At 52.3% G+C, this 10971-nt stretch overlaps 9 non-coding genes across 9 annotated transcripts; 4 read left to right on the forward strand and 5 right to left on the reverse strand.

The window, feature by feature from the left end:
- The first annotated feature begins 332 nt into the window (after positions 1-332).
- Positions 333-405, forward strand: trnam-cau (transfer RNA methionine (anticodon CAU)). The gene has a single exon. It is a non-coding gene; the product is annotated as a tRNA-Met (tRNA).
- A 200-nt stretch (positions 406-605) lies between these two features.
- On the reverse strand, positions 606-678 carry trnaa-agc (transfer RNA alanine (anticodon AGC)). The gene has a single exon. It is a non-coding gene; the product is annotated as a tRNA-Ala (tRNA).
- Positions 679-2006: 1328 nt separating this feature from the next.
- trnam-cau (transfer RNA methionine (anticodon CAU)) lies at positions 2007-2079 on the forward strand. Its single transcript has one exon. It is a non-coding gene; the product is annotated as a tRNA-Met (tRNA).
- A 206-nt stretch (positions 2080-2285) lies between these two features.
- Positions 2286-2358, reverse strand: trnaa-ugc (transfer RNA alanine (anticodon UGC)). Its single transcript has one exon. It is a non-coding gene; the product is annotated as a tRNA-Ala (tRNA).
- Positions 2359-3957: 1599 nt separating this feature from the next.
- On the reverse strand, positions 3958-4030 carry trnaa-agc (transfer RNA alanine (anticodon AGC)). The gene has a single exon. It is a non-coding gene; the product is annotated as a tRNA-Ala (tRNA).
- A 1328-nt stretch (positions 4031-5358) lies between these two features.
- Positions 5359-5431, forward strand: trnam-cau (transfer RNA methionine (anticodon CAU)). Its single transcript has one exon. It is a non-coding gene; the product is annotated as a tRNA-Met (tRNA).
- Positions 5432-7309: 1878 nt separating this feature from the next.
- Positions 7310-7382, reverse strand: trnaa-agc (transfer RNA alanine (anticodon AGC)). Its single transcript has one exon. It is a non-coding gene; the product is annotated as a tRNA-Ala (tRNA).
- A 1328-nt stretch (positions 7383-8710) lies between these two features.
- On the forward strand, positions 8711-8783 carry trnam-cau (transfer RNA methionine (anticodon CAU)). Its single transcript has one exon. It is a non-coding gene; the product is annotated as a tRNA-Met (tRNA).
- A 1878-nt stretch (positions 8784-10661) lies between these two features.
- On the reverse strand, positions 10662-10734 carry trnaa-agc (transfer RNA alanine (anticodon AGC)). The gene has a single exon. It is a non-coding gene; the product is annotated as a tRNA-Ala (tRNA).
- Positions 10735-10971: the final 237 nt, after the last annotated feature.

The following is a 10971-nucleotide window of genomic DNA, read 5'->3' on the forward strand; positions in this document are numbered from 1 at the left end:
CACACAGGCCAGAGAGCTTTGCACATTCTTTGCATGCACTCACCTCACATTTCCATCGCCGCTGCCGGCAAAAATCGAGACATCTTGCTTTGCTGCCGCACCCCATTCATTTGGCCTCTCTGTGTGGCAGCACATGGCAGCACTCTGGACATTTGTGAACTGTGGGCTCAGCGACACAACTGCTCTGCCTGATGCTTTGTCCCCAGGTAAAATGCAAACCGGAGAAGGTGGCCATCCGTCTCACTGCCACACACATGCAAAGTGAGCGTTCTGCTATTTGATCTCATTCCCCCACGCAGGCTTGAGCCCAGCCGACGAGGGTTTTGCAGTGTGCCTTCTTAGCGCAGTAGGCAGCGCGTCAGTCTCATAATCTGAAGGTCCTGAGTTCAATCCTCAGAGAGGGCTCGGTGCATTCTTTTCTTGCATTCAGATCAGATTTCCAACTCTGCTGCTGGCAAAAATCAAGACACCTTGCTTGCCGCAGCGCTCGCAAAACATTTGGCCTCGCTCTGCAGCAGCACATGGAGGTTCTGCAGATTTGTGAACTGTGGGCTCAACAAAAAAACTGCTGCGTCTCAAGCCTTTCCCTGAGGGGAATGCCAAAGTGGAGAATGTGGGCATCGATCCCACTACCTCTCGCATGCTAAGCGAGCGCTCTACCATTTGAGCTAATTCCCCCACACTGTTGGGTGATTTGCTCACACTTGCTGCCCAGGATCTTATCAGCACCTGTCTCCAAGACGATCCTGGGCCAGCAGAGCAATTCTGCATAGGGTCGGCCTGCGGCCTGAGCACAGCCATACTTCGCTCCAATCAGCATGTACGAACAGCAGCAGCTTACAGCACCAGCAGGATGCTAAACCACAGTGGCAATGAAAGAAACAGTGAAGAGCCCGAGCTTGAAGATTCCAAGCAAGTCGAGCAGAAACTAGCAGTCGCCACAAGTGTGAGGGAGCAGCCGAGAGCCCTGTCTAAGTGATAGAAGTCTTCTTTTGCTTTCAGCTCAGTGCTCCGTGATTGGACGCATTGCTGCTCAAAGGTGCCCCCTGCTGCTCTTCAGGTGCAACTGCAGAAGACTCACCGCCGTGTACGGGCTGTTTTCAGACGGGGAAAGATGGCTCCTGTGCCATGACGGCAACATGTTATGCTGTAATCTAGGTAGCAAGTTAAGAATTCTGCTTTCAGCTAAGCGTTGCTTACCACACGTTTGTTCGAAAACCACACACGCACACACACGCACCGTTTATTCGCCATTCGAGCAGTGACCTAAGGATGACTTTGATATGTTCTCCTCTCCAGTCCTCCGCTCTATCAACTGAGCAATCGAGGCGAAGCATTGAAGCCCACAGTCTTTGCTGTTTGTTGGCCATGCACCTTTAGACGTCGAGGGCTTCACCTGCCTCTTCATGCCACACACTCGGGCACTGCGAGCCACCTGCTTTCTCTGCTGGTTGGGCCTGTGGTGTCACGGCATACGTGACTGACTACGGATCGGAGGCTGACGTCTCGTACTCATGTCTAGCTCGAAGGTTTCTGCAAACAATGCATTGTGGCCTGATGTACCTTGTACTCTTGCCTAATTGGTTATGCTATCTGCCAAGCGTCACAGCATGCCTTCTTAGCGCAGTCGGCAACGTGTCACTCTCATCATCCGAAGGTCTTGAGTTGAATCCGCACAGAGGCCAGAGAGCTTTGCACATTCTTTGCATGCACTCACCTCACATTTCCATCGCCGCTGCCGGCAAAAATCGAGACATCTTGCTTTGCTGCCGCACCCCATTCATTTGGCCTCTCTGTGTGGCAGCACATGGCAGCACTCTGGACATTTGTGAACTGTGGGCTCAGCGACACAACTGCTCTGCCTGATGCTTTGTCCCCAGGTAAAATGCAAACCGGAGAAGGTGGCCATCCGTCTCACTGCCACACACATGCAAAGTGAGCGTTCTGCTATTTGATCTAATTCCCCCACGCAGGCTTGAGCCCAGCTGACGAGGGTTTTGCAGTGTGCCTTCTTAGCGCAGTAGGCAGTGTGTCAGTCTCATAATCTGAAGGTCCTGAGTTCAATCCTCAGAGAGGGCAATGTGCTTGGTGTCTTCTTTTCTTGCATTCAGATCAGATTTACAACTCTGCTGCTGTCAACATCAAGACACCTTGCTTTCCGCTGCGCTCACAAAACTTTTGGCCTCGCTCTGTAGCAGCACATGGAGGTTCTGCAGATTTGTGAACTGTGGACTCAACAAAGAAACTGCCGCCTCTCAAGCCTTTGCCCTAGGAGGACGCCAAAGTGGAGAATGTGGGCATCGATCCCACTACCTCTCGCATGCAAAGCGAGCGCTCTACCATTTGAGCTAATTCCCCCACACAGTCAGGTGCTTTGCTCACGCTTGCTGCCCAGGATCTCCTCAGCACTTGTCTCCAAGACGATCCTGGGCCAGCAGAGCAATTCTGCATAGGGTCGGCCTGTGGCCTGAGCACAGCCATATTCGCTCCAATCAGCATGTATGAACAGCAGCAGATTACAGAACCAGCAGGATGCTAAACCACAGTGGCAATGAAAGAAACAGTGAAGAGCCGAGCTTGAAGATTCCAAGCAAGTCGAGCAGAAACTAGCAGTCGCCACAAGTGTGAGGGAGCAGCCGAGAGCCCTGTCTCAGTGATAGAAGTCTTCTTTTGCTTTCAGCTCAGTGCTCCGTGATTGGACGCATTGCTGCTCAAAGGTGCCCCCTGCTGCTCTTCAGGTGCAACTGCAGAAGACTCACCGCCGTGTACGGGCTGTTTTCAGACGGGGAAAGATGGCTCCTGTGCCATGACGGCAACATGTTATGCTGTAATCTAGGTAGCAAGTTAAGAATTCTGCTTTCAGCTAAGCGTTGCTTACCACACGTTTGTTCGAAAACCACACACGCACACACACGCACCGTTTATTCGCCATTCGAGCAGTGACCTAAGGATGACTTTGATATGTTCTCCTCTCCAGTCCTCCGCTCTATCAACTGAGCAATCGAGGCGAAGCATTGAAGCCCACAGTCTTTGCTGTTTGTTGGCCATGCACCTTTAGACGTCGAGGGCTTCACCTGCCTCTTCATGCCACACACTCGGGCACTGCGAGCCACCTGCTTTCTCTGCTGGTTGGGCCTGTGGTGTCACGGCATACGTGACTGACTACGGATCGGAGGCTGACGTCTCGTACTCATGTCTAGCTCGAGGGTTTCTGCAAGCATTGCATTGTGGCCTGATGTACCTTGTTCTCTGGCCTAATTGGTTCTGCTATCTGCCAAGCGTCACAGCATGCCTTCTTAGCGCATTCGGCAGCGTGTCACTCTCATCGTCCGAAGGTCTTGAGTTGAATCCGTACAGAGGCCAGAGTGTTTTGCACATTCTTTGCATGCACTCACCTCACATTTCCATCGCCGCTGCCGGCAAAAATCGAAACATCTTGCTTTGCTGCAGCACCCCATTCATTTGGCCTCTCTGTGTGGCAGCACATGGCAGCACTCTGGACATTTGTGAACTGTGGGCTCAGCGACACAACTGCTCTGCCTGAAGCTTTGTCCCCAGGTAAAATGCAAACTGGACAAGGTGGCCATCCATCTCACTGCCACACACATGCAAAGTGAGCGTTCTGCTATTTGATCTAATTCCCCCACGCAGGCTGGAGCCCAGCTGACGAGGGCCTTGCAGTGTTCCATCTTAGTGCAGTAGGCAGTGTGTCAGTCTCATAATCTGAAGGTCCTGAGTTCAATCCTCAGAGAGGGCTCGGTGCATTCTTTTCTTGCATTCAGATCAGATTTCCAACTCTGCTGCTGGCAAAAATCAAGACACCTTGCTTGCCGCAGCGCTCGCAAAACATTTGGCCTCGCTCTGCAGCAGCACATGGAGGTTCTGCAGATTTGTGAACTGTGGGCTCAACAAAAAAACTGCTGCGTCTCAAGCCTTTCCCTGAGGGGAACGCCAAAGTGGAGAATGTGGGCATCGATCCCACTACCTCTCGCATGCTAAGCGAGCGCTCTACCATTTGAGCTAATTCCCCCACACTGTCGGGTGCTTTGCTCACACTTGCTGCCCAGGATCTTATCAGCACCTGTCTCCAAGACGATCCTGGGCCAGCAGAGCAATTCTGCATAGGGTCGGCCTGCGGCCTGAGCACAGCCATACTTCGCTCCAATCAGCATGTACGAACAGCAGCAGCTTACAGCACCAGCAGGATGCTAAACCACAGTGGCAATGAAAGAAACAGTGAAGAGCCCGAGCTTGAAGATTCCAAGCAAGTCGAGCAGAAACTAGCAGTCGCCACAAGTGTGAGGGAGCAGCCGAGAGCCCTGTCTAAGTGATAGAAGTCTTCTTTTGCTTTCAGCTCAGTGCTCCGTGATTGGACGCATTGCTGCTCAAAGGTGCCCCCTGCTGCTCTTCAGGTGCAACTGCAGAAGACTCACCGCCGTGTACGGGCTGTTTTCAGACGGGGAAAGATGGCTCCTGTGCCATGACGGCAACATGTTATGCTGTAATCTAGGTAGCAAGTTAAGAATTCTGCTTTCAGCTAAGCGTTGCTTACCACACGTTTGTTCGAAAACCACACACGCACACACACACACCGTTTATTCGCCATTCGAGCAGTGACCTAAGGATGACTTTGATATGTTCTCCTCTCCAGTCCTCCGCTCTATCAACTGAGCAATCGAGGCGAAGCATTGAAGCCCACAGTCTTTGCTGTTTGTTGGCCATGCACCTTTAGACGTCGAGGGCTTCACCTGCCTCTTCATGCCACACACTCGGGCACTGCGAGCCACCTGCTTTCTCTGCTGGTTGGGCCTGTGGTGTCACGGCATACGTGACTGACTACGGATCGGAGGCTGACGTCTCGTACTCATGTCTAGCTCGAAGGTTTCTGCAAACAATGCATTGTGGCCTGATGTACCTTGTACTCTTGCCTAATTGGTTATGCTATCTGCCAAGCGTCACAGCATGCCTTCTTAGCGCAGTCGGCAACGTGTCACTCTCATCATCCGAAGGTCTTGAGTTGAATCCGCACAGAGGCCAGAGAGCTTTGCACATTCTTTGCATGCACTCACCTCACATTTCCATCGCCGCTGCCGGCAAAAATCGAGACATCTTGCTTTGCTGCCGCACCCCATTCATTTGGCCTCTCTGTGTGGCAGCACATGGCAGCACTCTGGACATTTGTGAACTGTGGGCTCAGCGACACAACTGCTCTGCCTGATGCTTTGTCCCCAGGTAAAATGCAAACCGGAGAAGGTGGCCATCCGTCTCACTGCCACACACATGCAAAGTGAGCGTTCTGCTATTTGATCTCATTCCCCCACGCAGGCTTGAGCCCAGCTGACGAGGGTTTTGCAGTGTGCCTTCTTAGTGCAGTAGGCAGCGTGTCAGTCTCATAATCTGAAGGTCCTGAGTTCAATCCTCAGAGAGGGCAATGTGCTTGGTGTCTTCTTTTCTTGCATTCAGATCAGATTTACAACTCTGCTGCTGGCAACATCAAGACACCTTGCTTTCCGCTGCGCTCACTAAACTTTTGGCCTCGCTCTGTAGCAGCACATGGAGGTTCTGCAGATTTGTGAACTGTGGGCTCAACAAAGAAACTGCCGCCTCTCAAGCCTTTGCCCTAGGAGGACGCCAAAGCGGAGAATGTGGGCATCGATCCCACTACCTCTCGCATGCAAAGCGAGCGCTCTACCATTTGAGCAAATTCCCCCACACAGTCAGGTGCTTTGCTCACGCTTGCTGCCCTGGATCTCCTCAGCACTTGTCTCCAAGACGATCCTGGGCCAGCAGAGCAATTCTGCATAGGGTCGGCCTGTGGCCTGAGCACAGCCATATTCGCTCCAATCAGCATGTATGAACAGCAGCAGATTACAGAACCAGCAGGATGCTAAACCACAGTGGCAATGAAAGAAACAGTGAAGAGCCGAGCTTGAAGATTCCAAGCAAGTCGAGCAGAAACTAGCAGTCGCCACAAGTGTGAGGGAGCAGCCGAGAGCCCTGTCTCAGTGATAGAAGTCTTCTTTTGCTTTCAGCTCAGTGCTCCGTGATTGGACGCATTGCTGCTCAAAGGTGCCCCCTGCTGCTCTTCAGGTGCAACTGCAGAAGACTCACCGCCGTGTACGGGCTGTTTTCAGACGGGGAAAGATGGCTCATGTGCCATGACGGCAACATGTTATGCTGTAATCTAGGTAGCAAGTTAAGAATTCTGCTTTCAGCTAAGCGTTGCTTACCACACGTTTGTTCGAAAACCACACACGCACACACACGCACCGTTTATTCGCCATTCGAGCAGTGACCTAAGGATGACTTTGATATGTTCTCCTCTCCAGTCCTCCGCTCTATCAACTGAGCAATCGAGGCGAAGCATTGAAGCCCACAGTCTTTGCTGTTTGTTGGCCATGCACCTTTAGACGTCGAGGGCTTCACCTGCCTCTTCATGCCACACACTCGGGCACTGCGAGCCACCTGCTTTCTCTGCTGGTTGGGCCTGTGGTGTCACGGCATACGTGACTGACTACGGATCGGAGGCTGACGTCTCGTACTCATGTCTAGCTCGAGGGTTTCTGCAAGCATTGCATTGTGGCCTGATGTACCTTGTTCTCTGGCCTAATTGGTTCTGCTATCTGCCAAGCGTCACAGCATGCCTTCTTAGCGCATTCGGCAGCGTGTCACTCTCATCGTCCGAAGGTCTTGAGTTGAATCCGTACAGAGGCCAGAGTGTTTTGCACATTCTTTGCATGCACTCACCTCACATTTCCATCGCCGCTGCCGGCAAAAATCGAAACATCTTGCTTTGCTGCAGCACCCCATTCATTTGGCCTCTCTGTGTGGCAGCACATGGCAGCACTCTGGACATTTGTGAACTGTGGGCTCAGCGACACAACTGCTCTGCCTGAAGCTTTGTCCCCAGGTAAAATGCAAACTGGACAAGGTGGCCATCCATCTCACTGCCACACACATGCAAAGTGAGCGTTCTGCTATTTGATCTAATTCCCCCACGCAGGCTGGAGCCCAGCTGACGAGGGCCTTGCAGTGTTCCATCTTAGTGCAGTAGGCAGTGTGTCAGTCTCATAATCTGAAGGTCCTGAGTTCAATCCTCAGAGAGGGCTCGGTGCATTCTTTTCTTGCATTCAGATCAGATTTCCAACTCTGCTGCTGGCAAAAATCAAGACACCTTGCTTGCCGCAGCGCTCGCAAAACATTTGGCCTCGCTCTGCAGCAGCACATGGAGGTTCTGCAGATTTGTGAACTGTGGGCTCAACAAAAAAACTGCTGCGTCTCAAGCCTTTCCCTGAGGGGAACGCCAAAGTGGAGAATGTGGGCATCGATCCCACTACCTCTCGCATGCTAAGCGAGCGCTCTACCATTTGAGCTAATTCCCCCACACTGTCGGGTGCTTTGCTCACACTTGCTGCCCAGGATCTTATCAGCACCTGTCTCCAAGACGATCCTGGGCCAGCAGAGCAATTCTGCATAGGGTCGGCCTGCGGCCTGAGCACAGCCATACTTCGCTCCAATCAGCATGTACGAACAGCAGCAGCTTACAGCACCAGCAGGATGCTAAACCACAGTGGCAATGAAAGAAACAGTGAAGAGCCCGAGCTTGAAGATTCCAAGCAAGTCGAGCAGAAACTAGCAGTCGCCACAAGTGTGAGGGAGCAGCCGAGAGCCCTGTCTAAGTGATAGAAGTCTTCTTTTGCTTTCAGCTCAGTGCTCCGTGATTGGACGCATTGCTGCTCAAAGGTGCCCCCTGCTGCTCTTCAGGTGCAACTGCAGAAGACTCACCGCCGTGTACGGGCTGTTTTCAGACGGGGAAAGATGGCTCCTGTGCCATGACGGCAACATGTTATGCTGTAATCTAGGTAGCAAGTTAAGAATTCTGCTTTCAGCTAAGCGTTGCTTACCACACGTTTGTTCGAAAACCACACACGCACACACACGCACCGTTTATTCGCCATTCGAGCAGTGACCTAAGGATGACTTTGATATGTTCTCCTCTCCAGTCCTCCGCTCTATCAACTGAGCAATCGAGGCGAAGCATTGAAGCCCACAGTCTTTGCTGTTTGTTGGCCATGCACCTTTAGACGTCGAGGGCTTCACCTGCCTCTTCATGCCACACACTCGGGCACTGCGAGCCACCTGCTTTCTCTGCTGGTTGGGCCTGTGGTGTCACGGCATACGTGACTGACTACGGATCGGAGGCTGACGTCTCGTACTCATGTCTAGCTCGAAGGTTTCTGCAAACAATGCATTGTGGCCTGATGTACCTTGTACTCTTGCCTAATTGGTTATGCTATCTGCCAAGCGTCACAGCATGCCTTCTTAGCGCAGTCGGCAACGTGTCACTCTCATCATCCGAAGGTCTTGAGTTGAATCCGCACAGAGGCCAGAGAGCTTTGCACATTCTTTGCATGCACTCACCTCACATTTCCATCGCCGCTGCCGGCAAAAATCGAGACATCTTGCTTTGCTGCCGCACCCCATTCATTTGGCCTCTCTGTGTGGCAGCACATGGCAGCACTCTGGACATTTGTGAACTGTGGGCTCAGCGACACAACTGCTCTGCCTGATGCTTTGTCCCCAGGTAAAATGCAAACCGGAGAAGGTGGCCATCCGTCTCACTGCCACACACATGCAAAGTGAGCGTTCTGCTATTTGATCTCATTCCCCCACGCAGGCTTGAGCCCAGCTGACGAGGGTTTTGCAGTGTGCCTTCTTAGTGCAGTAGGCAGCGTGTCAGTCTCATAATCTGAAGGTCCTGAGTTCAATCCTCAGAGAGGGCAATGTGCTTGGTGTCTTCTTTTCTTGCATTCAGATCAGATTTACAACTCTGCTGCTGGCAACATCAAGACACCTTGCTTTCCGCTGCGCTCACTAAACTTTTGGCCTCGCTCTGTAGCAGCACATGGAGGTTCTGCAGATTTGTGAACTGTGGGCTCAACAAAGAAACTGCCGCCTCTCAAGCCTTTGCCCTAGGAGGACGCCAAAGCGGAGAATGTGGGCATCGATCCCACTACCTCTCGCATGCAAAGCGAGCGCTCTACCATTTGAGCAAATTCCCCCACACAGTCAGGTGCTTTGCTCACGCTTGCTGCCCTGGATCTCCTCAGCACTTGTCTCCAAGACGATCCTGGGCCAGCAGAGCAATTCTGCATAGGGTCGGCCTGTGGCCTGAGCACAGCCATATTCGCTCCAATCAGCATGTATGAACAGCAGCAGATTACAGAACCAGCAGGATGCTAAACCACAGTGGCAATGAAAGAAACAGTGAAGAGCCGAGCTTGAAGATTCCAAGCAAGTCGAGCAGAAACTAGCAGTCGCCACAAGTGTGAGGGAGCAGCCGAGAGCCCTGTCTCAGTGATAGAAGTCTTCTTTTGCTTTCAGCTCAGTGCTCCGTGATTGGACGCATTGCTGCTCAAAGGTGCCCCCTGCTGCTCTTCAGGTGCAACTGCAGAAGACTCACCGCCGTGTACGGGCTGTTTTCAGACGGGGAAAGATGGCTCATGTGCCATGACGGCAACATGTTATGCTGTAATCTAGGTAGCAAGTTAAGAATTCTGCTTTCAGCTAAGCGTCGCTTACCACACGTTTGTTCGAAAACCACACACGCACACACACGCACCGTTTATTCGCCATTCGAGCAGTGACCTAAGGATGACTTTGATATGTTCTCCTCTCCAGTCCTCCGCTCTATCAACTGAGCAATCGAGGCGAAGCATTGAAGCCCACAGTCTTTGCTGTTTGTTGGCCATGCACCTTTAGACGTCGAGGGCTTCACCTGCCTCTTCATGCCACACACTCGGGCACTGCGAGCCACCTGCTTTCTCTGCTGGTTGGGCCTGTGGTGTCACGGCATACGTGACTGACTACGGATCGGAGGCTGACGTCTCGTACTCATGTCTAGCTCGAGGGTTTCTGCAAGCATTGCATTGTGGCCTGATGTACCTTGTTCTCTGGCCTAATTGGTTCTGCTATCTGCCAAGCGTCACAGCATGCCTTCTTAGCGCATTCGGCAGCGTGTCACTCTCATCGTCCGAAGGTCTTGAGTTGAATCCGTACAGAGGCCAGAGTGTTTTGCACATTCTTTGCATGCACTCACCTCACATTTCCATCGCCGCTGCCGGCAAAAATCGAAACATCTTGCTTTGCTGCAGCACCCCATTCATTTGGCCTCTCTGTGTGGCAGCACATGGCAGCACTCTGGACATTTGTGAACTGTGGGCTCAGCGACACAACTGCTCTGCCTGAAGCTTTGTCCCCAGGTAAAATGCAAACTGGACAAGGTGGCCATCCATCTCACTGCCACACACATGCAAAGTGAGCGTTCTGCTATTTGATCTAATTCCCCCACGCAGGCTGGAGCCCAGCTGACGAGGGCCTTGCAGTGTTCCATCTTAGTGCAGTAGGCAGTGTGTCAGTCTCATAATCTGAAGGTCCTGAGTTCAATCCTCAGAGAGGGCTCGGTGCATTCTTTTCTTGCATTCAGATCAGATTTCCAACTCTGCTGCTGGCAAAAATCAAGACACCTTGCTTGCCGCAGCGCTCGCAAAACATTTGGCCTCGCTCTGCAGCAGCACATGGAGGTTCTGCAGATTTGTGAACTGTGGGCTCAACAAAAAAACTGCTGCGTCTCAAGCCTTTCCCTGAGGGGAACGCCAAAGTGGAGAATGTGGGCATCGATCCCACTACCTCTCGCATGCTAAGCGAGCGCTCTACCATTTGAGCTAATTCCCCCACACTGTCGGGTGCTTTGCTCACACTTGCTGCCCAGGATCTTATCAGCACCTGTCTCCAAGACGATCCTGGGCCAGCAGAGCAATTCTGCATAGGGTCGGCCTGCGGCCTGAGCACAGCCATACTTCGCTCCAATCAGCATGTACGAACAGCAGCAGCTTACAGCACCAGCAGGATGCTAAACCACAGTGGCAATGAAAGAAACAGTGAAGAGCCCGAGCTTGAAGATTCCAAGCA

Source organism: Cetorhinus maximus, unplaced genomic scaffold (assembly GCF_964194155.1).
Source record: "Cetorhinus maximus unplaced genomic scaffold, sCetMax3.hap1.1 HAP1_SCAFFOLD_2081, whole genome shotgun sequence".
Classification (NCBI taxonomy): Eukaryota; Metazoa; Chordata; class Chondrichthyes; order Lamniformes; family Cetorhinidae; genus Cetorhinus; species Cetorhinus maximus.